Source organism: Hesperophylax consimilis, chromosome 13 (genome assembly GCF_061612785.1).
Source record: "Hesperophylax consimilis isolate HC1 chromosome 13, BYU_Hcon_1.0, whole genome shotgun sequence".
Classification (NCBI taxonomy): Eukaryota; Metazoa; Arthropoda; class Insecta; order Trichoptera; family Limnephilidae; genus Hesperophylax; species Hesperophylax consimilis.
The window spans coordinates 15,855,147-15,882,158 of record NC_142848.1 but is presented as its reverse complement, the minus strand read 5'-3'; the positions used below and the strand labels follow the sequence as shown (position 1 = coordinate 15,882,158).

General features: G+C 33.2%; 1 protein-coding gene across 3 annotated transcripts in view; it reads right to left on the bottom strand.

Moving 5' to 3' along the window:
- The window catches only part of Dg (Dystroglycan), a 298,135-nt gene that overhangs the window by 78,749 nt on the left and 192,374 nt on the right, over window positions 1-27,012 (bottom strand). For all 3 annotated transcript variants that reach the window (XM_089638808.1, XM_089638810.1, XM_089638809.1), the window contains exon 2: window positions 25,190-25,224. The gene's annotated coding sequence lies outside the window, so the exon portion shown is untranslated. The remainder of the gene's footprint in view (window positions 1-25,189; window positions 25,225-27,012) is intronic.

Here is a 27,012-nt window from a genome sequence, read left to right as displayed (position 1 = left end):
TTTCATCATTTGTGTACATCCTTAAAGTTCTTAATTTATTCAAGGTCTGAAATATTTATTAGTCAGAGGAATTAAATAAATAGAAAAAAATTATAAAAATGAATACAGAAAGAAATAAAAATCAAAACAACATTTAAAAAACTTGGCAGTACGGTTTGTTAACGAGAACACATATGCCCGAGTTTTCACAAATAAACAAAAACAAAAATATGTAGGCATTAAGGATTAGCTATTTATTCGAGCTGTGTATTTTCTAGAAATCTGACACGTGCCCCAAAGCGTATTTTTTATAGCGCTGTGGAAATGCTAAAAGTTTGAATATTTAAGGTGGTTTGAGGCTCGGAAAAGGGTGGAAGCCGCCCGGACCAACGGGCCACTAGGCAGAGACAAGCAGGTAGCTGCTACCTCACCTGTCAAATCTCAATCATTCATTGGAGTTCTTCACGCTCAACCTCTTATCGTTATTGCTAATTACTTTAGAATCATGATTATTAACAGTCCCTTGTCCATCATATATGTACGGGTGAAAGAGCTGCTCTAAAGTGTGTAGTGATAGTAGTTAGGTACCAAACATCTTATTAGCTCTTCGTGACCTTTTGCACTTTCATATAGTGCGTACAAAGTACATTGCCGTAGGTCAAAATATGTATATAAACTGGAATAACGGACTTTAAAGTGATTTTAGACGAAATGTTGTTTGAAGTTGAATACTAAATAATAGTGCATAGTTGTTATTGAGAGCTCTAAATAATTGGTAAAATGCTATGAATACTTGTAGGTACATAATGAACACGTAAAACTTTACTAGTCCATTATCCAATTTGACATATTTTGGTTGCGGCGTGTAGTGTCCTTCGTGAGAAAAAGGCTGAGGTAACAACGGAGCTTTTAGTGGTTTTTGCTCTCTTATTTTTTACATTATTTTCTTTTTGCAAGTATGGCTTACTTCTGGTTTACATCACATAAAATATAAAAAAGCTTTAACAATACATAAATAATCTATTGCTAAAGTCACCCATCGGCCGATCGGGCTTTTTACTATGGCTGCGTGTTGTAAATGTGGTACGATGCGTGGCAATTTGTTGCCACCCTTTGTGTGCCACACGATCCGCGATAGCTATAAAGGTATTATTATTGTGTAAAAATGCCACCTCTTGCCGAAGGTAGGAACATCTCCCAGCCACAGGAAAGAAAACTATAAGCGTTAAACTATTGGATTAGCAGATAAAATTCCGAGAGTTGTGTGAAAAAGGGTCATATTGCTAAATATATCTATCATACTGCGGGGTCCACTAGTTATAATATATACCTCCGGCAAACGGCGCGATGATTATTTAGTTAAAAATAATAATAACAATTGTTTTGTTATCTTCCTTTTCTTATTCGTCAGCAGAGATAATGAAATCCTCACTGGGAAATCCGTGCTGAGCATTTCATTTAGGTACATATTAAAATTTAATAGTATGAATAATATGAAGTAATTATAAATAGGGATTAAATTCTAAAAATTTTGTTTCATTATAAAACGAAACAACGCTTATACATAAGCGTAGCAGTTTGTTCTGCAAAATTAACTACCTCCATTAAATTTAATGTGCAAATAGGGCTTTAAAAAATATAAAGTTTTTATTCATGGACACAGTTTTCCTTACAGCACAGCGTATTTCAAATCACATTTTCTCAGTTAAAAGATAAATTATTCTTTGGCAAATATCGTATTAGAAGGTTGGTATTATTAATAATAATAATAATAACGGTCTTTATTTCAGAATTCCAAATAGAGTATAAGAACATAGTTACATAGTTTCACCCGCCTCACAACACTGCCCAACCGGGTGGCGACATAGCTCCCATGCCTTTACACCAGAGGTTCCCAAAGTGGTCTATATGGACCCCCAGGGGTCGATATCGTCATGCTGGGGGTCTATGTCAGCGAGAAAAAAAATTGGGGGTCCACGAGATTCAAATGGGGGTACATACGAGCGGACCCCCATTTACCTCAAGTCAACATTTAGGAGTTCCGTAAATGACACAATAGACCAAACACAAATATAATAGACTGAGAAATTACTTATTTGATATTTATATTTTTATATTTCGTAAAGTTGGTAATTGAGGTATATAAATAGAGTCTACGTTACTTTTCTCGTCAGATTTAATATATTCAAGTAAAACATTGCACATTGGGAGCCGCGAATTTTCCTAGTTCCCCAACTTGTTTTTGAAAAAAGTCCAGGGTAATAATGACGTTCAACATTGAAATGCACTTCATACAGACTTCAAAACTAAGTTTGAGGACATTTTGACTATGGAAATGCAACGTTGAAGAATCGGATATCATGTGACAAGAAGAACTGACCGGAATAAGCACTGACAAAAACTTAAGGTGCAGTTCTGTAGGGCCAGCTACAGAAAGAAATCCCCGTTGCTTATCCTGCTTCATTTTCATTTGGTGTAATACCTCACAAGGGTGCCGCTGTCTGTACAATGTAAAGACAGAGCAACTATACCGCCACCCGGTTGTTGGGCAGGCAAGGGAAGGGAATATTTTTACTAAAAAAATAAATGACTATCACATGAGACGTTAATAGTTTTAGGTAAATTCAATATTCGGCAGGCAGGGGGTCTACGGAAAAAAAAATTGGCAAGTGGTCTACGGGGCAAAAAAGTTTGGGAAACTCTGCTTTACACTGTACAATCAGGGGCGCTCTTGTAAGACTAAAAGACGTGACTTAATACCATTGCGTTTGTGTACTTAAAACGGTTTTAAATCAGGATCAAGGCCGGCTTTACTATACCAACGTTGAACGGGCGTGTAAGAATCTAATTAGTAAAACGGTTAGAAGAAACGTTTTGATTTATTTTAAAAGCGCTAACTGAAATTAGTTAATACCGCAGATCACAGAAATATTCTACTATCTGAGGTTTACCCATACACACGCCTATGATTATTTGTTAACAACGCCTACTTATGTTAATTAATGCCTACTATCTTTCAGGTTAATATACTAATACTCCAATCGGCATTCCTAAAGATGACATAGATTTTCGTCTAGAAAATAAATGGTGGAGAAAACGTAAAATAACACTAGGCAACGACTCATTTCTGAGATTATCGATAGATATATTCCCAAAATCAGTGAGTGTCCATTAGGGCAGTGAATATATTGTGCGAACGTCAGTCGGGGGTTGGCAGAGGTGACGCCAACCGGAAGTATGAAAGGATTTACAACACATATTATCTGGGCCGAGGAAATTGTTTGTAGCAATCGTAGCCCGCCGCGGTACACGCTCAATCCTGACTTAATGATGGCCGTTGAAAAAAATAGCGTGATCACGTGATGCTCAAAGAAAATCGATTCGAAATAGCACATTCATCTACATATTGTAAGGTATAATGAAATATATTGACGCAATGCATTGAAAAATAATCCACTAGATGATATGAAAAAATGTAGGTCGCCGAAATACATTAAAAATCTCAAAATTTCTCTGAATGTAATAGAATAAGAAAGAAATATTTTATATTGAAATACAATAAGATTATCAATCAAAGCAAATTGTGTTTGCAGCAGATGATGCTAGGGAAAACTCAATAGAAATATATATCGTGGTATTAGCCTTCGGTACTAAAATTACTAAATGGTTATTAGACTTAGGTAGGACAGATTCCGAAAAATTATTAAAAAACGTAGTCTGAGTTGATTTCCTCGATTTTGTATTTTGTATTTACCTAAAAAATATTTTTTTTTTTTTTCTTTCTTACATTGATATATTATATTTTTATTTTATATTTTACATGTACCTATCTGGATTTTATTGTTCATTACTGCTAAATTGTATTTTCCTAAAAAATATTTTCTTTCTATTTTTCTTTCTTACATTTATATGTTATATTTTAATTTTATTTTATATTTTACATGTACCTACCTGGAATTATGTACACGCAACCTGCCAATTTGACTGTCCTAAAACGGGAAACTTCCTAGTTGGACAGTCAAAGCTTCCTTTTATATTTGTATATCTTGTATGTAATAAATGTAATAATAAAAAAAAAAAAATAAAAAAAAAATTACTAGAGTACAAATAATTATCGCAGTAATTTGTTCTGGTTATGCCGTCAGCTGATATTTCATTTTTTGTTCTTGTTTGTATTAGCACTATGTGCGTATGAACTTAAGCTTAAATCCGTCCACTTTTACTACATCTTTTAACACATCGCCTCCAAGTACCAGTCATCTTGTACAAATGGAAGTGCATAACTCCGAGGGATTACCACCCATCAAGTTCAGAAAGAGAAGCAATAAAAACAGAAGCATCAATATTTCTGTCACGTTCCCAGCATTAATCCTTTTAAGTGCCAGTCGCGTTATTCAACCATATTAAAATATCCGATGCCAAATTAATTATTATGACCATAGACATCCAAATTAACAGACTTGCCCTAATATAAAATCATTATCATTTCGACGGTGACCGGATAAATCATCAAAATGATAATTCATCACATCTTTAAAAAGTTATATAAAGTCATGGATATAAAGTGATGAAACAAAAACTTTATTAACTGGGTTAAGAAGGTTAGGTTTAATTTTTTTTTTCAGCGTTTCTATTGACTTTATACCACTTTTTAAAGGTGTGTTGAATTGTCACTGTGTTGAGTTATCATGGAACACATTTCGACGAGCTGGAGGCAAACCACGTGACCATATTTTTGGCACCAGATGGGTTCGAGGCTGCTTTGAATAAACTATATTTTACTGACCGCCGAAGAGCGCACATAGAAATAGAAATATACCCTGCGCAGAAAAGTAAATTAAGGCAAATTTTTTAAATTTTACGGCGGGAGATCTGAATGTTCGTTTTTAAACCAACCCGCTTGGCGTAGCGATGCGAAAATTGAGTGAGGTAGGTAAAGTAGACTAAATAGTTTAACAAAATATTACATTTTGGAAACTAGCACGAACTTTCGTTTACCTTATTTGGGATAGTTAAGTTTTTTACGCAGCCAGCATTTTGTGCACCATTGTAAAAAGGACTAATAGTTTTTAAGCAAATTTTATTTTCGAAGTAATGTATAATAACCATGCGAGTTATTGTCAGATTTATTTATTGACAAATCACAGAAAGAGCCAAGTCGCCACCCGCACTCCTCGCAATGTTGTTTGATCGCCTTTCTCTGATTGGCTGGTATATTAACACAATGTCTATCTATGATTATGGAACTTTATTATATGACTAGAAGAAAGGGGTGAGTTTTATTTATGCACTGTGTTTTATTACATAAGTTCAGTAGCCTGTATTGTTAATGAATTAATGCGTAATACGCATAAAAGCACCTTTAAAAGGTCAGATAAGTAGAAGGTGTTTATCTAGTGTTCATACTAGTAGTACATCTAGTATCAATTAAGTTCATTGTTCCGAACAATATATTAGGTATTTACTGCTGAGTTAATGCAAGGATAGTTCTCGTTGGCAACACCACTCAGCAGGACTTTCAGGAAAAATGGAATAGAACGAAGAGGCTTCTCTATAATAAGCCTGCAGGACCAAGGAATGTTTGGAGGTTAAACACAGCCTTTTGCACTTGGGTGGTGGGAAAGGGTACATAGCATCTTTAGTAATTAGAAACTGAAGGGATATAGCAGGAGACCGGAAAGGAGTGAAGAATTTTCTTATAAATGGCCACGACTCTCCGGGGGTTGTAGCGCCGATGATGAAAAGTAGTTAAACAGCAAAAAAAATTGTTTTTGACTGGTTTTAATGACATTTTCTAAATCTGGGGAGTATATATTGGACTATTAGCTTATTCATTATAGTGGTTGAAATGTGTATGTCACACTTTATGATTTAAACTACTGATCTTATCATATATCACTTATTCAGATGTAGAATTTAAAACCCTATTCACATTGCTTTATTATAATTTTAGATAAATTTTACAAGAGTACGCGTCAAGAATTTAATCAGACATAATTCGGTTGGAGATAAAAGGAAATTCATAAAAAAAGGTGTAATAAAACACAGAACCTTTAGGAAAACAGGAGAATAAATTTTATTCCCCATTTACATAGGTTTTTGCGATTCAGGATGTACATAAATAACCCACGTCTCTGTGCAAGGAAACAGTTGGCAATTAGTTTTGTAGTGAACATTAAGAAGTTCTTACAGCGTCTTTCCGAGTGTTTCTTCCAACCCTTATCACAGGGTGAGAGGATTAACAGGGGAGGGGAGGGAAGGTTAAAGTCGAACGGTATTTCCAAGACGACGGGTTAATCTCTTAGCTGCAGCCAAAATTAGAATAATTATTCTAATGAGGCGCAATAAAATTAAATAAAACGGCATATTTAAAGTGAAATATAAAGAGATATTTATTTTCTCAGCAAAGGAAGGATAAAGCAACACCAAGGTCAGTATGAAAATGCCCGCCTAGTTAATTTTGTTCAGTGGAAGTTTCTCGCAATATCACGCTGAGGAAAGACTACCATTAATTTATTTAGTTTTATAATACTATTATTTGATACGCCCAAGGGAATTTTACATTTGGTACATAAAATGGTTACAATTTTCATACGTATGTGTTAGTTATAAACAATCGTTGCATACAATAATTACTACATTACAATGGTTTACAATTATTTAAAAAAGAAAAAAATCAATATAACTATCAGAACAATATTGCGACACATATAAACTGTTGGGTGCAGTTTAAAATCGAATTTTTCATGTTAAAAATGTCGATATTATTTACCATTTGTATATTCGTTGGCTAAACTATGTATGCGAAGAATTCGTGAGTTTACTTCATAATTTGTTTGTGAACGGTGACATTGAAAAGGGTGCTTATGCCTAGCTAGTGTGTCGAGTAGGTATTCTTATGTTGACTAGACTGAGGAGTTCGCAACAGTCGAAATCCAAAGAAAAAATTTAAAAATATTCACTATGGAAACGTTTGTTAATTTATGACGCGGATGTGGGTACCTCCGCCCCGGGAACCATTTATTGGATAACCAACACCCTTGCCATAGGTCACCCCAAGTGGTCTGCCATGTTTGGTGACTATGAGCCGAGGTGAGGTTTATCACCTTCCTACGTAGTGGGTCGAATCGGGAGAGACTGGAGACCTTTTTTGGAGACCTCCAGCCACTTCCACAGGACTAGACTTATCGGCTTACACAGCAGTGGCAGGGATGGTTGCATATGTACGTCTCCCTCGGACACATTGATCTCCAGATTCCTACCCTCCCCTGATACCTTATTCCTTCGCAGAACTTCCTCTCCTTCCTTTCTAAAAGCTACTTTTAATGACATATTTTTAACTTCATTATACCACTCTCCATCCCCTCCATCACGCCCTTCCAGTGACGGTTCGTGACTTTTCAGTGAGCTACAGTGGTAAAATTGACAATCCGACATTATTGATGTTGTAGGTAAAAATAGATTTTTTTATGAAGATTTATCGGTTTTCAGCTTTTTCAGGCAACGCCTCCCCAAAATGAAAGAATCCTGAATACCCTCTAAAATCCTAACCCTACAAAAAATGATTAATAATTTTTTTTCACCTATTATATTTACCACTCTAGCTCACCGAAAAGTCTCTACCGCTACTGCTCACCAGCCTAACAAGCATGGAATCCCATAGAATCGTTGAAATTTGAAACTCTTGTATGGTATCACATAAAAATAATATCATAAAATGTTAATATTTTGTTCTCAGAAAAGGAAGAATACCCACAGGCCAACATAAAGGTGGGAGGTACGCCTTAATCTTCACGAAACGAATTAATAATATTTGTGATAACCGTTTTACGAAATGTACTTATATTTCTAGACTTCACAAATTCATGATAACTCCATGACGATGGCCATATAAATAAAGTAATAAAGCGAAATTTAGATATCGGAATACGAAATGCATAATAAAACCTTTTTAATATTTTGGTTTTGCAGAGAAATTCCTGGTCAATTTACATTCAGGTTTCGCAATTGACCCAGTTAACCTCGGGTACTGGCGTTATTAAACCTTATCTAAAAAAAGATAAAATATTATTTTAGTGATAGTTAAGCACGTGCCATTGTTAACGGTCACAAATTGAACAAACCACGCCAATCGAAGATGCGAGTACTTCAAAGGTAGAAGACGAGCAAGGTCAATTAATAAAACTATCCAACAAACTAGCTAACAATCAGGCGGGTTCCGTGACCAATTTTGGAAGACACTCCTTGCTTTATTCACATTTAAACATCGCTTCTAACCATACGTATTACATATAGCAATACATATAACGAACTCTAAGCAGAATTCTTGCCTGAACAGACTATGAAATAATTACAATAGCGTATTATCCAAGGTTGATATTTTCAGTTGCGAACTTACCAAATACAAAAGGTCCATAAAATAATATTTCTCTGATGGTTTGTTAATAATGTTTATGTCTTTATTGTTTATATCTCTATTATGATTTGATTTATATCTACAACCTCTATCCATGGCATTTATTACGTTTTATATAATCTTTTGTTTTGTTTAAACTTTTAATTCATATTCCTTTCCCACACATTTAAATAACTTATTCCATATTATGCTGTCTCAGTAGAGGTAAAGTCACAAGGAGGAAATCCATAATTGGTTTTATTTTACTATATTATACTTATGTACAAACTGATTAAATGTAAACTGTCAATTTCTCGAAAGTGAATGAATAAATAAATATTCCCATGTTATTCTGACTCTTGAGGATCCGACTCAGTGAATCGTTGCAAGTCTTCAAATATGGATATAGTACATGAATCTTAAATGTGAATTAAAATTTGAAAGTATGAGTGATAATATTATCTATGTACAGCCTTACTAATAATAAAAACACTACCCAACCATTAAACGATATTTTAATAACACATTGAATAAAGACTGTACAAGTTTTGTTTTGAAATCATACCAATAAATGCATTTTAGTGACTGTAGTTAAAACACATTGTAGCCTGGCAACGTCCCTTTCGGCAGCGCGTGGAATTTGCGTTTGGCTGTGCGTCGTTGAATGACAGTTCTGATGATGTACTTCTTGTTAAATCTATGATTTGCTTTGATTTATTTGAGGGCTTAACAATGCACAATATAATTAACGTCCGTAATATCAAAAAGGTTCAGGGCTGCAAAGCCACGAAGGTTATCTATCCGCGATAGGTAGACAAGTTGACTCAGAAAGAATCAGAAGATGGGCGTATTGTACAGGGCCCGCAGATACTTTAACACTACACAACTGCTAACCCTGTACAAATTACACCTGCGTCCCACTCTCGTATTCGGCAGCCACCTCTGGTCTTGGGCCCTAATATACCAGGAAAAACCTTCGACTGTACAGAAACAGGCGGTCCGTTTGATAGATTGGCCTATCTTAACAAGCGGATTGAAATTTTAGAACACAGGCGGGAATTAAGTTTTTCCGAGGAACTAACGTCATTGATCAGCACCGGAGCATGGTCGGGAAACAAGCCAAATGAGCGCCCAACAGTTTCCCAATCTGTTTTAATAACATGAAGGGGGCGTTCTTTGAGTTCAACAGCTCAGCTGTGGAATGAGGTGGGTCATGGGCAGAGATGTACTTTATTTCAAATAAATCCATTTGAAATGGAAATGCAAAATGAGTATATTCCATTTTGCATTTTAAATGCTTTTCTAAAAACCATTTTGCATTTTGCATTTTAAATGCTTTTCTCAAAGCATTTTCCATTTTAAATACTTTTTTGCAACATTGTTCCTACTATCTCCACTCATCTTTTTTTCATAAGCCCCAAATATCAGTCGATCCTCAACCTCGCTATGAGAGATAATTTACATTTGTCAAGTTGCTCCCTGGTAGGAGCCCTGGCAATTAAGTGATACCATTACATCAAATACTGAACATGGGGCCATGACGCTGTAATATTAAATGTTAGATAGCAGTTTCTATGTTTTTACGTTGGCAACATTTTTTGATTTACCATCATGTAATATGTTTGTTCTACATTGATGTCCATTATTAAATGACAAAACTGTTTAAAAATTCTATAATAATTTTAATTGTTTGACCTGAGAAACCATTTTGCATTTTCAATGCATTTTGAAAATAGGTATTTTGCATTTTGCATTTGAAATGCTTTTCTAAAAACCATTTTGCATTTTGCATTTTCAAATGGAAAAGTTTTGACCCATTTCCATTTTGCATTTCAAATGGTTTTGGGTACCCATTTTGCACATCTCTGGTCATGGGTCACTTCATCTTCAATCTAGCCTTTCCTCAAAAAGATCCTTCACACATCATCCTCAAAGATGACATAGGCCTCGAGGAATATATATTCCCTCCGGTTTTTTCAGTTTCTTGTGTGGAGTTCACGTAAAATAATAATAAATTAAATAATAATAATTGCCAAAATGACTACACGAGCAACTGCAAAAACACTAAATACTACGGACACCCAACTCCTCCAACTTCTTCACAAAAAGTTTGAAGAATTTAAGGTACAATTTCTGGAAATCATCAGAAACGAGTATAAAGAAGAAATCGAGGAATTAAAAAATAAAATATTAACTCTAGAAAAAAAATTGATACGAAAAAAAACAACAACCTTGAAAAAACTCTGGAACAAAACGCCGTAATACAAAGTGAATTTAAAGAATTACAAAAACAATTGGATGCTAACGAACAACACGCACGCATTAATAACATAGAGATCATTGGGATACCAGAAAAAAAACAAGAGAACCTGACGGAGATTATCAAAAGGATCTATTCAGAATTAAATATAGTAAGCGACGACATTGAATACGCCATCCGAGTCACCCTCAAGGAGAAGATTGAAGGAAGACCGCGGAATATTATAGTAAAACTAAAGGGCAGGAAACAGAAAGACGAAATCATAGCAGCAATCCGGACAAGAAGGGGCCTAACAGCAGAGGATATTAACTTTAATGGAAAACAACGGATCTATATAAATGAACATTTAACTCATAAAAACAAAGTACTCTACCAAAAGGTCAGAGTGTTTACCAAAATTAATAAATTCAAATTCTGTTGGATCAAAAATTGTAAAATTTATGTAAGACTTAATGAAAACACAAATCACCATTGCATAAATAATTATAATGATCTAGAAAAACTAAAAACATACAATATTTCCATCAACTAACTTTCCAGCAACTTTATATTAACTGCACTATATACTTAATACAATGGAATCTTTAGAATTATACTATCAAAACTTAAGAGGTCCCAGAACCAAGACACATATTTTTCTTCAAAATGTATTATTAAACAACTATGACATTATATGTCTCAGTGAAACATGGCTTAACAATTCAATCTTTAATGAGGAACTTTTCGATCCACGGTACCATATTTACAGACGAGATAGAGATTATCATAACCTCAATCAATGGTTATGGTTATGATATGATTTATATGCACAATATTGTTTGTATTCTTATGGTTACCAATGTATCGATAATCTTTTATTTTATATAAATTTTAGTTTTTTTTTCCCCTTTATTTTTGTTGTATTATTTTGTTCTATTATTTTATACAATTCTTTTATTTTATATAATTATAACTTCACATTTCTCATAAATTTAATTATTTCTTCTAATGCTGTCTTACGTACAATCACAAGGAGGAAATCCGTAATTGGTTTTATTTTGGCTATTTTACTTATGTACAATCTGTAAAAATGTAAACTGTTGATTTCCCAAAAAAAATAAAATAATAATAATATTTAATTTTACTCAGGGCCCATGTCATCTTTGGGTTTGCTGTATGGAGTATCTTGAGAAGAGAGGAGAGGAAAGGAGTGAAGGTGGGTCTTAATATGTGATATACCCACAGCATTGATTTCTGCTTCCATCTTAAGACGGTGCCCGGTTAAGAACTTGTGGCTTATCTACGAGTCTCAGAAGATTGACACCGAAATTTCACACTTTCTGAACACGGAATGTAATTGCGTTAGCGAGCCAAAATAAGCGGCAATATGAACAGGGAAATCTAGAGTGAACAATTTACGTCAAACAATATCAGAGGCTTACATTATGTATATTTTACAAGATGTTACGGAACAATTCCAAGGAATACGGGGTAAATTGGAATGCGTCTTCTTTGAATATTGTATAATATATTTCGCCTACGAGGAAAATACCATTACACTATAAAAATATCCTTCGTATAAATGAAGTAATTATATTAATAAGGGAAATTTAAATAATACACCTAGACATTTTAAATTAACATACAAAAAAATAGATTTCATCCATTGAGAACCATTAAGAGAATTGATATAAACGCATTGTTTCCGAATTTTAAGTATCTAGTGCAGTGTTCCGCAAAGCGGTGCCGCGTCACACTGGTGTACCGTGGTCATCAGTTGGTGTGCCGCGGAAAAAATCAAGGTATTGTGAAGATAATAAGAAAGCAAATGAGAGCAGATGAGAGATAATATCACTCACTTCTGTGTCATACAGAAGTACGATGGCTTTCTCGCGGTGTGCTATTTCGGATTTACGAGCTAAAAAATGAGTCCCAGACGTTTTTAGAGGCCCAGGGTTCAGATTTTGCTTCTGTGTTTAAAAAAAGAAGAATGGGTAGTAAAACTTGCATATCTGGCGGACATATTATTCGCTCATTTAAATGAGCTCAACAGAAAAATGCATGGTAGGAATTCTTATATTTTAACGTCTTGGGACAAAATTGGTATTATGGATCAGCCACGCAGTCAATGGTAGTAATGAATTGTTTCCAAATGTCATGACTGCCGATTCAGAAACAAAGTGCAGGCTTTGATAGTGAAACACTTGGAGCTATTAGCAGAAAAATGAACTCTAATTTTCTTAAGTGTGACCTACAACCAATGGACTGGGTACAAAATCCACTCTCGGATAACATTTCCCTTGGACACTTACCGATAAACGAGCGGGAAGAATTCATAGAGTTAAAAACTGATATTAAATACGGACGTAGTAAAAGTAGAGCTAGCACATTTTTGGCTGCATATAAAAAAAATGAGTATCCACTGCTTTCAAAGCGTGCTGTTAAAAATATATTACCATTTGCCACAACCTACTTATGCGAATTGGGATTTTCAACTCTCACTAATATTAAATCGATAAAAAGAGAACGCCTGAGGACGATCAATGAAGAGATGAGAGCAACCTTATCAACGATTGCTCCAAATTTTGATCTCTTGTGCTCAGTTAAACAGGCTCACATTTCTCACAAAACATCTTTTCATATTGGGTATAATGATTTTAGTAATAAATAAATATAAAATAAACATTGCTTTTTTCTTTGGTGTACCTCTAAAATTTATTGATTTGATAGGTGTACCTTAAACACAAAAATTTTGCGGAACACTGATCTAGTGGATAGTAAATAATGATGATACAGGTATGCATTTGACTTAAATTGCGAATTAAATTCCATAAGTTCATTATGTTATCTCAATGATAACGTGATAAATAATTTGAGCCCTGATTACGACGCTATGAAAACTGCATATTCATTCACTGATCATGAACTATCATTTTCACAAACGCCATTAACCTTTAATATGCCACAAAATCCACCATAGATTTCTGACGTTTGCTCCCGTATTGTGCCAACGAATCAACGGTGGATTAGCTAGGATTCACCGATTTTATAGTATTTTGTATCATAATGGCATTTATTTATTGATACAAAAAAAGTCATTTACATATTAGACTAAATAATGTATACATGGATATGGGATATGTGTACAACATATATAATATATAAAATAGTGAATATATCAATATATTATTGATATATATGTGAATACACTATGGTCCGGTCAACTTTAGTTTCTAACTAGGCAGTGCCTAAAATATTGTTTTTACGCCTGGCGAGGATACTATTATTAGAAGTAGAAGTATCATACTATTATTCTAGACCCTCGTTTCGTCACGCGCAAACATATTAATTTTATCTTTGAATTACTATATTTTTTAAATTGAAAATTATTCTCCAATTTTACAAAAAAAGTATACCGTATTTTGTTACAGAAAGGCAAGATAATATCTATTGTGAAGATTGCTTATATACATTTAGATAAAACATAAAAGAATATTTTCGTATATCATTATTATACACTTTTGTTAGTAAAATTAGAGAGAAAAATATTTTTTCTTAATATAAGTAGCTATCGCTGGGAAATACGTAGGATAGATATTTGCATTTATTTTATAAATATATAGAAACATTACCTGGTAAGACGGTACAGTACACAAATCCAGTTATTGAGAAAATAGTGTCAGCTGGCGTATAGTAAACGATTGTTATTTTACCCCTGGCACACTAAGAGGCATTCCACGGGCTAAAATAATCCCCTTTTTACTGTGTAACTACCTTAATGATGCCATAGGTGTGATGTTGATTGGTAAATATTATAAAACCCTGTAGAAAATAATCTACTGTTTATGGTGAAAGAAGAAAGAAAAGGGGTGACCTGTACAGTGTATACTGTACCTATAATATTATCATAGTCGTAAGAAAATAATTTTCGTATTATATCCCACTGCGGAGATTTGGCCAAGATTACATTTTATTACTCCAGACAGCAATGACACGAAGGGGAAATAATTCGTAAGTTATAGGTAATTGGAGCCGACCAAATAAGCCACGCTGCGAATTATGGTAAATCTCATAAGCCCGGAAAAGCCTAAAATGGAATGAATGGTCTGTCTTGTGTCTTGTAACATATCTTACTCCTTACTTTCCAGCCTTTGTCCAAGACCCTAGGTAGTGTGATATTATTTGTTGGGAGGGCAGCAAATACAATAATCCACGTGGCAGTAGTATATAATGACAAGAAGCCATCAATAATATCCATTACACCCGACGTGGAAGCACTTCAGCTAAATAAAATATTTAAAAAAAAATCAATTCAAGCCTTCTGATCTGTTTTGCACAATGGTTTAGCGGAAAATTTAAGACCTTCCTCAATTTTTTTTTATCGGTTGCCCAAATAATAAGCTTATTCTTGCATGCAAGAAAAAGACACTATTTCAAAATATTTTTTTACATTCTTAAAAAGACAGTATTTCTTGGTAAAAAAATGTTCACCTTTACAGCACAGCTCTTTTTTGAGATCCATATTTGATGTTTATTAAAACTCTTTAACTTTAGATTTCCGTTTAATAAAATTGCAAGTTTTCTTGAAAAAAATTAGTTTAACCTTCCGAACGATAAAAATCATTCAAGTATTTTTTTTCATAATATTTAATAAATTATTAAGAATTTTATTATAAATAACCACATTTAGTGTTTAAAACACCGATACGTTTAGTTAGCAATGATCACTTCTACGGGGAAGTAATGAGATGAAAAGAACTTCTTTGAAGAAGTGAGCATTGCTTACGAAACACGTCAGGGGAAGAAGTGAGAAGACAAAAACTTCCTTGAAGAAGTGAGCATTGCTTACGAGACATGTCAGGGGAAGAAGTGAGAAGACTAGAACTTCCTTGAAGAAGTGAGCATTGCTTACGAATCATGTCGTTTTTTTTATAAACAATAGAAGTGGTTAAAACTAAGACTTGATTATTTTTAATTGAAATGGTGCCACAAAACCATGTTTCCTATGTTTGAAGAAGGTGACCGAATAACTCATCAAAATGACAACTCAACACAACTATAAAAAGTGTTATAAAGTTATGATTAATAGGTTACATATGTAACCATTTAACCTAGTTTTTCATAACTTTTAATGACTTTATATCACCTTTTAAAAATGTGTTGAATTGTCATTTGAGGATTTATAATGGAACCTTTGAAGAAGTATTATCGATTAGTTTTCTAGTAATGAATTTGCATTGTCAATTATTTTTTATTCTAAAAACAACAGTATCAGAGTCTAAATGAAGTCCTTTACTTAGCAGGAGTTACCTAGTGGTGTGCTTATCAATGAGTTGGTATTTCTGACTGGGATCCACCTGCCAGTAGAATATACTCGTATATCATGTAATATGGCTTTCGGTATGACAGACGACTTGCGGTACCTCCCGATGATAGTTTGTGGCGGACTGGTGAAATATGTTCCGGGAAATTGATAGGAAATACGCATGCGGTTCGAGGAAATTGAAACCAATCGTATTGTGGGGCGGAAAACAGAAGCAAACAATGCTGTTATAGGCGGAATATGAATCAATAAAGTACAAAAGAAATTATATCTGTTAATTAGAAATGACGTCAAATTTAAAATTTGATGTTTATTATTCATTAAGGCCCTGTTGGGCTTTTACAAAGAAAATTGACAATTTATTACAAAAACAGGGTAAATATGTGATCAGGCCAAAAGGGATAGCGGTTGAAATCGGAGGCTAACTGAAAATGTTAATAATAGGGTTATACTGGTATTTTAAAGAAAGTAGTTCGTAGCGTCACGTATTCCTTATGCACCAGTGTACCCGAAAAACAAGCCAAATGCGTGTTCATCATTTATCCAATAATTAGGTACTTTCTAAAAAAATGTCACGTGACTAAGGTCAGAAAGCGCCCACGGCACTCAAAACACTTTTGACGTGGTTATTTCTCAAAACATTTTTACCAGAAAACAGAGTCAACTGGTTGACTTCAGCAAAATACCATACATTCGAAAATGAAATTTACCTAGGAGAAAACGTTCATGGCGCCTGTAATTACATATATTTAGTGTTCTTGGTAGCTCTGGCTGTTTTCTACAAAAGCGCATTTCATATAGTATTTAATATTTGTATTTTTTACAATAAATATACAATGTTTACATGTCATACAGAATTATAACGTAAAAATAGCCTTTCGTCACCATTAAAAGACAAGTATCTTGTGTTCGGTGAGGGAATTCTAGCTCAAATTAATTAACATAATTAAATATTCAAATTAACTACAAACGTAATTCAATATATCTACACAATTTTAGAGAATACGTCTCAGAAAAATAATAACAACAGCCAAGGTTTTTTAAATGCTAGGCAGTAGATTAAACAATTTCAGGGAGTTAATTTTAATATTTCAAAGTTTCGGTTACGTTAATTTTGTTTTTGTAAATACAAGTAGTGGTGTTGAGCCGTTCTAAGCATAGGGGTGGCTATTAGGCTATTTATTTAGAATCTATTGCTTATGCCATATAAAGGGAGAATTTTATTGATGAAATATTCTTTATAAATTTTATATATGAAAGTAGAGTCAAATGAAAATGCGGACGAGATTGGTAACCAAGGGATTCAGTCATTTTCTATTTCGAAACAGCCCCGAATTTATTTAGGTCTAAGATCCTTTACCTCAATTTAGGATTATACGAATCTACATAGCAAATATAACGATGAAAAGAGAAATCAAGAAACTCTCATCTCCGATGTAGGCATTGTACTCCTGCGAGAATTCGCTGGACCCTTTGCTAATAGAAATAGGTAAGTTGGAGAGGGACTACTGAAGAATTTTCAGGGAAATTCGGCCCAAGAGGCGGTCACTTCGTATTAATCCAAGTACAGGATCGTAAACGACTTCTGCGAAGCGGGTACCGAACTAATCTAATTATCCGGGCCAACCGTTGCTAACTCTAATCAATTGGAAAACTTCAGGAATCATACTGCTAACATGTTGCAAAATAACATTTAATTTACAGACAAGATATTATGGAGTGTTCTGTTCGCCATCTTGAGGTCGGAAAACGGTCTCAAGAGGCGGACAACTGAGACAAAGGACATTGAACATTCTCCAATTTTAGATAAATCTACTCTATTTAAATAAGAAGAGATATGCTGGGGCCTAGTTTTCTTCAGTTTTCATTCACATCGGTACAGATCACTCTTCTTGGGATTATCCATTTTGTTCAGCGATTTTCATAGCAACAAAACGAAATTTGGTAACTTTGGGAAATTGTTTCAAAAAAGAGAAGAAAAAGCTGTAAATCAGAAAACTATATCAAACGGCTGCCAACTGAAACACGGGCCATTGGCCATTTACCAATTTGAGATTGTTGAGTCACAAACAGGAAAGTGAGATATTCTAATAGAATGTTTTCTGTTGGTTTCATGATTTTTTTTTTCAGAAAAAAGGTTGGAAATGAAAATGAAAATTTTCTTAATTTATAAAAGAAGTCTAGAAAATTGAGAAAGGCAGCTCTTCAAGACTGTTTCGTAAACTTGTTTTGAGACTTAAAGTCGCACACAACGAGATTTATCGACAAATTTCTACTTACCGAGGGCTTATCACTGTCACACGAGTTTTCCAAGAGGGAAAGATGTCACATATCATTATATAGAAAAACCTACACATAACACGAGTAGTTACATACCAGAAACCACAGTTACGGCCACTTTTGATTCATATTAAATCTGAATGCAGAATGAAAAAAAAATAGTAGTTTATATTATTCATTTATTTCAATCGGTTAATTCACTGCCCACAATTCACTGCGGAAAATTCGCAGAAGGGAAAATTTACCGCCCTCAATTCATCGCGGTACACTCACCGTAGAGAACATTATTTGGAAGTGTTTAAACTGAAATATTCTAGTACAAATAATAGAAGTAACTATCAAAAGGAAATATTTACATGAAATACTAGTTAGGTTAGATTAACTCTGTACTATTTATTATATTAATGTAATATCTACAATACCCTTAGCACTATTTTTTTATAATCCACTAATGTTTATAAGACATTTGTTTATAAGAAAGTTGGTTGTTTACAGGTGAAAAACATATAATAAGCAGTAATTGTTGATTGAGGTACTAGTACATATTGAATTATTTGGCGGGTTGGAAATAGGCCGACATAGCTCGGTGGTTCAGAGCACCTGACCGGACATCAGAAGGTACGGGTTCATTTCCCGTTGGCGGCATTTTTTTTTTACTCTGGAGATATTTTCAATTTGTATTGATATTTCAGACGACTAATTATTGCAATTATTTGTTATCCTTAGCACCATTAAAACATTTTATTTTACCTATTGTGGGCGGTGAACTGTTCCGCGGTTAATTGTGGGTGGTGAATATACAGAGTAATATTAAGGTAAGTACTTGACTTACTTTAAACCTTTGATTTATGGCATTATTTGGACTAGTGTAAATTAAATTTTGGTCTTAGTTGATATTTTTTTTTCTACTTAAAACATAAACAAATCAGTAGGTATTGGAGAGATAGAGTCGAGGTTAGGGGTTGGGAGGTTACTAAGCTGACTTACGATATGTGAAAGATTTATGTGTTATTGTTTGGTTTCTAGTGAAAAAAAAAACATTTTAAAAAGTTACCGGAGAACAAAATTTCATTTATATGTCAAGATGTACTGAAAAATCTTTGACAAATAATGTCAGGAATAACTAGTTAAAGTAAGTCAAGAATGACTCTTAACCCCCCTGTATCCAGAACCGTTATTTTTTGCAGAAATCCACTTCTGTAGTAAGAATAAGAGATGAATTTACTCCGCCCTTTGAAAAAAATAATCAGCTACAGGCCCTTGAAGTAGCAATAATGATTGATCTGGCTCTTGGGTCTTAGCGTCTACCAGGAGAGCAGAGATCAGGAATGGTGCACGGCACAGTTTGTACTTATATGTATAGGAACATAGGTACGAGATGTGATTATACTGAAGTGTTTACCACTACGGCCACGAGCCTCGAATAGACAACTACAAACACAAGATACATACACCAACTTTACTATAACATACATACAGCGAGCACAACATTCATACACCAACTACTACATACATATAGCAAGCACAGCATAACTACAACTTACACCAACAATGTTGGAGTGCGGAGGGCGTCATTAATAGGAGAAAATTCTTTACGCCAGGGAATTCCAAGCATTAAGAGGAAAAGCTCATTTGAAGCCAAAATACCAAGTCAAATTGAATAATAATTGTTTTAAATCAAAAGTTTTAGCAAACATCTAGTACGGATGTGTGCTATTTATTTATTTGTATTAAAACATTACGATATATAGGACTTTGAATTCACTTTTGCATGATTTTAGAAGCGACTTTAGTATTTTTTGCTTAGTTAATTGTAATAATTAAAAACATAATCTTGAAAACTCTGCTGTGACAAAATAATGAAAAATATATTTTTTTTTGGTAGAGAACTTAATTTATTATAATAAAATAATGAGAACTTATTTTATAATTTAAATTTACGCCCTTCAAAATGCTTTCTCATTCGCATAGCAAATAATGCAAACTTATTAAAAAATAATAATAATCATGAAAAACCGAAATCAACATTATTAACTAATTTAAAACAAAAATAATTAAAATAGCACATATCTCTACCAGATATTTGCTACACTTTTGATTAAAAAATAATAGTTGGTATTTTTATTTAAGATTTGTGGAGAAGCAGTCGATTTAAAATTAATGTGAATTAATTTTTAAAATATAAACATATATGAATTAATTAATTTTTAATATATATTTTGGACTAAAGAGACATCTCTGGTCAGTTTTGGATAGATTTTGCTCTGCAGGTGAGTGATAAACGAATTATAGTCACCTTTTGCATTGATCAGTTGGATTCATCCCGGATTGTGTCATTTGTCAAAAGAGGTCTATTTAAGACAAAAATGATTGAAATATTTTTTTTTTTGCCACAATAATGTACAGTGCGTATTATTACAATGTGCTGATTCGTCTTCATTAACAATTCTACTCTCTTGAGAGTTGGTGACATATTATAATCTCCTAGTGCGAACTCAAATATATTATTGTGCTGATTGAAGATCAAGGAGCAAAACTCATTGCAAGTGGGATTCTCTGGTGAGTCTTTCTGTTTATATGTATTTGGTGGCTGGTTTATAAGTTGTCTTCTCCTGCAGAGTGAATTCATTGATCAATCCATTTATTTTCATAGGGATTTAAAATATTCCCTGATGGTCTGTGCTATTTACAAGCCAGATTATCACCAATTTGTATGAAAAAGGAAGCGCAGCCCTTCATTTTAAGGATGTTAACTACGAGATCAGGTTTTGTTTCGTCGGCCTATTTATCTATATATATACGATACAAAATTAATTGATTCAATAGGATAAAAAATAAAAATCAATTATCATGAATATCCGCAGAAGTTATGAGACCAAACTTACAGAAAAAAAAGTATTTTGACTCTCCTGAACATTTAGCTTTTTGGATGATATAAAGTCATTAGAAAAGATGAAAATATATATTTTTTAACCCAACCTAACTTAACCAACATAAACCAGTTAATAAAGTTTTTGTTTCATCACTTTCCATGACTTTTTAAAGATGTGATGAATTATCATTGTGATGATTTATCCGGTTACCAAATATATATTTTTTAATACTGACAATTCGTGGTGGAATTCCATTTTAGTGATATATTGAAACAATTTTAAACATTTTTCAACACGTATTTTATTTTTTTAATTTCTTGGGTAACATGTAACAATTTCTAGACATTTTTAATTTGAAAGTTAGCATTTTAATGATTGCTAGTTAATGACACGAACTGTAGTCGAAACCAGTAGCAAAATAAACAAAATTTAAGTAACAAATGTACATTGGAAAATAAAACTCAATAAAACAAAAACTTATTTTATTTTTTTACCATTACCAGTTTTAGGACTGAAGATGGCTACAATAAGCTGAAACCGGTAAAGGTAAAAAAAATAGTGTTAAAAAGTTGTTTCAATATATCAGTAAAATAATATAAAGAAGAAGACGGCGAGCAGCGTGGCTTTAATTTTTATAATAAATCTATATTTTCATTCCGAGATTGATGACATTTTGCACACACGAACTTCAAAACGAGAGGAAGATCATTGTCTACATGTTATTTTGAAAAACTCTATATAAAGGCGGATACTTCAGCTAATTTTAACAAAAATAACTCAATACGTAGAGATTCATGGCAAGCAAAAGTTTATTAGTGAAGATATATATTTAAAAATAGATTTATAGAAATAATATTTTGAACTAGGGGTTTCCGGAAATAAATGGAAACCTGATAAATGATTCTTGTAAATCGTTATTCGTGATAAGTACCTATTGTCACCGAATATAAAATGAATTGAGTTACAAAATACAAAATCCCCACAATTTTAGCAAAACATTTGAATTATTCAAAGCCATCATTTTCGGTGACAACCCCTCGGTTTGACGCCTCTGTTTCGATCTAAAGATTGTCACGGACCATTAATTGGGAGTCCGATATAATTTATTTCCCAATATTACAATAGTTGGGAGCGGCGCTCAAATCAATGGGCTCATTTAGGGACGGACGTGTGGCGAATCCTAAACAATAATAATTCTCAGCGCAAAATCAACCGAGTCGTAGAAGAGCCAGTTATTAATTTCAAATGAAATGACCAAGAAAACTAATGAAGGTATTATTAAATCAAAACTTTAAAAGTAAAATTAACATCGAAGTAGAAGATAATACCAATAAATCAAGTCACAGAAAATAAAAATATAACGGCCACAACTAGGAATCGGACCCAGGATATCTTGTCTTACCGGGACAGCGTCTTAACCACTCGACCATTGGGACCTAGTTATTAAACGTCATATTTGTCGATCTCATATTTCGAAATCAGAACTAAAAATATCATCTTGCAAATATTTTTTCCATACTTTTGCAGCTACCTTTTAAAATGGCCACAAAGTTTCTAAAGAAATTGGTTTGTAACCTAGATTGTGGCTTGTAAACTAGTTTTTTTTATTTATACGGGTTACACATTAATTAAATTAAATTAAATTTTTAAAGCTTAATGCTTCCATTACGATATTAATTTAGAATTTTCAAAACAAAATGAATGATTTTAATACAATACGGTATGTATTTAAACTTTTATTTGACAGATTTTTTCAAAGAATGATAAAATCAATAATAAATGTATTTTTAACAAGTATTGAATTGAAACTGATATTAGAACAACAAGGCAATATTTCTCCTTTTAAAGGCGTTATTTATACAATGGAAAAGTAAACACACACAAAGGGATTGGGAAGCGGACGAATGTTTACTGAATCTGCCCAACAACCACAAAATTTCAAATGAAATGGAAGTTTTCACAAAAATCTAAAAACATCAATGGAATTCTCTTTGAGAAATATTTTCATCTGATAATCTAAAATTTTAATAATATTTTTAATCAGAAATAGGGTCTGGGTAGGAACATATTCTATTTTCGTTCTTACGAGGATTAAAATGCGAAAAAATACAGCTACAATTAAAACATGTAATTAAATTCTACAGATAAGTGCCGAGTGAAAAGGAAAAAAAGAAAACTTTATTTGAGAATTAAATGGCACATAATTGAATGAAGCTTTATCAGGATATTCCTTCGTGGAATAAAATAACTACTCACGTACTCCTTTAATAATTAAAATAACTAAATATTTTTTCGCTTTATTTTTTTTTACATTAACACTATACAAGAGCCCCGAGGAAATTTTTTTTCCTCAGGACATATGGCATGTTGGGGATGCTTTGTGAAGGGTATTTTTAAGGAAAGAAAGTTTTGGAAAGGCAAAGGGTATGAGCAGTACATGGGTCAGTGTTTTCAGGAGTGACGGGTGTCCATCCCTCTCGCTGCGGTGAAAGTCGATAGGTCGAGAGAGACGAGCTGGATAGGTCAAAAGGTCTCACAAAACCAACCTCTACCGATCCAGCTCGCTACGCAGCTGGTAAACATAGAAAGTCACAGTGACCCATGGCAGAGGTGTTGATTATCAAATAAATGGTTGCCGGGGCGGCGGTACCCATATCCGCCTCACAGATTGACAAATACTTAAGATTTAGTAGAGTTAAAGTAGAATGGACGATATTCGAATTGAAGGGGTGATCCCCATTCGAGTAATTGGAGGAAATAAAAAGTTAAACGGTGTTCAGGGATGCGTTCAAAATGGACACGAACAAAGCAAAAAGCTTTGACATATGGTTCAGGGGAAAGCTTTTACTCTGGCTTCAGAATAAATAATTCGGATTCATTTTTAACCCAAGTACAAATCCCTAGCGATTTTCATACAGTATAATATCGTGTATTGCCTCCCACGAAATTCGGGTAAAATGTATACTTTTAAAATACAAACCAAGATTCAATTTATTGCCATTTGTTTCGACGATAAGAATATTTAGAACTAGGTATTCTGAAGTCTCAACGTCGCGTCGTGCAGTTTTTTTTATTCCTGGGAGACGAGACGAAAATAACAATATTATTGAATTTAACCCCTTAGATCTGAATAAAAATTTGGTAGAATATATTTGATACTTGATAATAAGTTACTTGAGTTATTTGAAAAGTATTTTTTTCAATAGTTGAGAAGTTATTGCTAATTTCATAATATCAGTGGGCATGTTTCACATAAAATGACAAATACTGTGTACAAAATAAAATTTTATACAATTCACAAAAAAAACATAAATAAAACATTTTAAAAATACTTTCAAAACTTACTTGGTCGAGATTGAACAACAATTGAGAAGAACACAAAAATCACATTTCAAAATATAAAAAATTGATACCGTTAAACTAGTAGCTAAAATCCAATAAACAGAGCGGAAAGCCAGTTATTTGAGCAATTGAAAACCGAAAACCGTCAAATTATGTTCCCTCTAGATAGGGACAAAAAAATCTTAAGTCTATGTATTTTCAAATACACATACACAGTCCGAAAAGGTTAAGAGAAAAAAATTATATACAATAGCCAAATTTGCCAAATGCAAAAAATATAAATAAATGTTATGAGTAATCAGGTATTGTCAACCGAATTTGAATTATTTTTTAGAAAGTCTAGAAAAAAAAACCAAAAAAAATACTCAATTATTTAAAAAGGCATGCCGTATTAGCGCAATGAAATATATTCCACAAAGGACTAAGAATAAATTGGAAAATAAAAAAAACAGAATTAAATCTAAGCGAGGGTTAAACGAATTTATTCACGGGTTGTCTCATCACAGAATCTATTCTATTCGGAGTTTCCAGTCTGAGTCAACCCGGAAAGTGGAACAAATAATGACGACATATTTATATCAATATTGCTGTCAGTGCCGATAGAATGCTTAATGTGACATAAAACGAATTGAAATAAGTTGAATACACGATTTATTGAAAATCATTGAAAACTTGAAACATTGTAATTAATTCAAAGGCGATTTTTATAAAAAGACGGTCGTTTGCCGAGTTATCAGTATTTTATTGAGGACACTTACCGTTTCTAGTGGATAAGATGGATATCTGGTAAAGTCTGAAAAAAGGAAAATAAATTGATTAAAAATGATGAAAAAACATAATATTCGATTCCACGAGTGCCATTCTGTCAAGTAATGTGAAAGAAAAATAACGAGAACATGATTTAAAAAAAAACCTAAGGTACGACGCTACGCAGCTAAATATATAAAATTACAACAGAGGGTTTAAAAATCAGAAATAAATATTGAATCAATTCGTTCACATCGAATCAAATACGTAAAAATATGGTAGAATATTTCCTAAAACCATAAACAGAGATTGTGCCTGTTTGAATATCATAGATAATATAATTTTTCTTCTGTTCTCTTATTTGAAGTTAGTGTCTTATCCTGAATCAGTTGTCAGTTTTCAATTCTTTGGGAGTATTTCTATGTGTCAGGAACTGTTCAAGTAAGGTATATTATGCAAATAAAAATATTTTAGGCGTCGTGGAACTGATTATTGATTAATTCTTAAAGATCAGACTATTTAGATAGCTGGTATTTCCCGCAAGTGTAATTATTAAAACATCCGTCAAACGGAACCGACAAAGCTAATTTACTCAGAGTTCAAGAAGTCGGTTGTGAAATAAGAAAAATAAAATATTATTATAATGTACGAGTACTTCCCCATTTCTTTTCGACCCATAAAACACATATCCAGATTTGATGTGTTATATCAATTTAAAATCGCCTATGAACAGTGGATATTCTACAAAGGTCGTGCAATAACCAGTGAACTCACAAAGTCTAGTGAATTTTGTATATATGTTCTACGTTGACCGATGAGTAATGTTGTCCTGGTAAAAGTAAATAAATGGTTTTATAGGAACTTAGTCATATGTATCCAACTTGAATAAACCTACAATTATTCTCTCTTTATTACTGTGCTCTTATACGTGTTTCTATTGTTGCTCTTATATAATGTATATATATTATATATATATATATAAATATGTAAATACTCGTATATATGTCTTTAAGATAGTAGTTATAGGCCTAAGTCGTAAGTCACTAGATTATAAGTCTTAGAGATAAGTCAGTAGTTCTAGTATTAACTATTTAAGAAATAAATTTGTACAGCGCCCTTGAGGTGATTTCTCACGAAAACGGCGCTATATAAATTAGCCAAATATTATTATTATTATTATTATATACATCTAATAAAACGTATCGTGAATGATACAAATTTAATAAGAATAAAATACGAGAAATATGCGAGACGTCACATCAGAGGCGAATGTTTGTTTCTTCCGTATAAAGAAAATATTCCGTATAAAATATATCTTAGAAAAGTTTGTCAAACGTAAAATGAAATCTTAAGCTCGGCTGACATTTTATTAGGAAACTTTTCTCGAGTTGCACTTAAGCTAAAGCGTGAATAACTAGTGCTTGCAAAGTGTCGCTTATGAAGGGCTTCAAAATATGAAAATAGAGATAGCGAAGGCTTTATGGGAGGAAGCCGAGATGAGTTGCTGAGAATGAATGCAGCTTAATACACAACTACATCATCAGCTAACGAGCTCTTCAGAGGCATGATAAGCAGTGATGAGCGAACTAGGGCGTAGGTACTCAAAAGACTCTTCGGTAGAGAATACTTCTTTACAGTGTTGAAAAGTACATCTGACAAGTCAACTGAAAAGATACAGCAAATGAAAATTAATTCACGCATTCGTGGTGGAAATGGAAATATTAAAAATTCAAACATTTAAAGGTGGACACACACGGCAGAGCCATTTGGCACAGAATCATTTGGCTGAATCCATTTGGACACAGTGCAAATTAGGGGGCCACACACGACCGAG